A 500-nucleotide genomic window follows, 5' to 3' on the forward strand; every position below is an offset into this window, starting at 1 on the left:
CCAGTCAGAGAAAGATAAATACCACATGATCTCACTCATTTGTGGATTATAGAGAACAACATAGACTGATGAAAAGGGACAGACCCAAAGACTGAGAAACAGCGATCAGGCTATCAATCCCCAGAAGGGAAGTAGGGGAGGGCGGGGGTAAGGGGAAGATATCAACCGAAGGACTTACTTGTATACATATAAGCCAAACCAATGGACATGGACAACAGGGCGATGGGAGCATGAGTTTGTGTGTGGGGGGGGAGGTTGGGGGTTAATGAGGGGGGATGAGGACACATTTGTAATACCTTAACTAATAAAAAAAAATATTTAAAAAAAAAAGTATAGGGCTCGGAGTGATTTTGAGTGACCAATTGGGTATCTGACCCATGGGTGCATGACCCACAGTAAGTGCAGAAAAATGAGGCAGGTTCTGTGATAGTAAATCCTTATTTCTGAGGGGCTGCTAGCATATTATATTGATGAAGCTTTTTGTCTTCCATAATGTAAAT

This window comes from Myotis davidii, unplaced genomic scaffold (assembly GCF_000327345.1).
Source record: "Myotis davidii unplaced genomic scaffold, ASM32734v1 scaffold3142, whole genome shotgun sequence".
Taxonomy (NCBI): Eukaryota; Metazoa; Chordata; class Mammalia; order Chiroptera; family Vespertilionidae; genus Myotis; species Myotis davidii.